The following is a 466-nucleotide window of genomic DNA, read 5'->3' on the forward strand; positions in this document are numbered from 1 at the left end:
TTGTTGCGTCTGTATCAAAATCCAACGCTTCAATTAGTTATTAAAATTCAAGTAAGGTAACAGCAAATATAATAATAAATTTCCCACGGCGGTTGCAAGAATAACAGCCTGGAGTTGCTCGAATGTGGACCATAACTCGCCAGGTTAGTGCGTGCATAGGCGGGGGCGGGGGGAGGGGGGAGGTTGCGGTGGGGAGTCGAGTCCGCGCGATCGGTGTGGTAACGCTTGTGGACCGGGGATCTTAACTCGCCTAACTCGCTCCACTGCTGTTACGAGACGCCCTAATTGCCTGCTTGGTTTGCGGTGCGAGCTTGCATTCACGTGCATGTGGCTAATTTTAGGCGTGACTCGACCTGCTCGAGGTCAGGGTTTTTTTTTCTCCTGCTGCTGCCTCATTTAGACACGGAGAGAGGGTAGTTAAATGCATGTTTGTTAGTGTTTTTCCTGTTCGTATTCTTTTTACCGC

This window comes from Penaeus monodon, chromosome 23 (assembly GCF_015228065.2).
Source record: "Penaeus monodon isolate SGIC_2016 chromosome 23, NSTDA_Pmon_1, whole genome shotgun sequence".
In the NCBI taxonomy this organism is placed as follows: Eukaryota; Metazoa; Arthropoda; class Malacostraca; order Decapoda; family Penaeidae; genus Penaeus; species Penaeus monodon.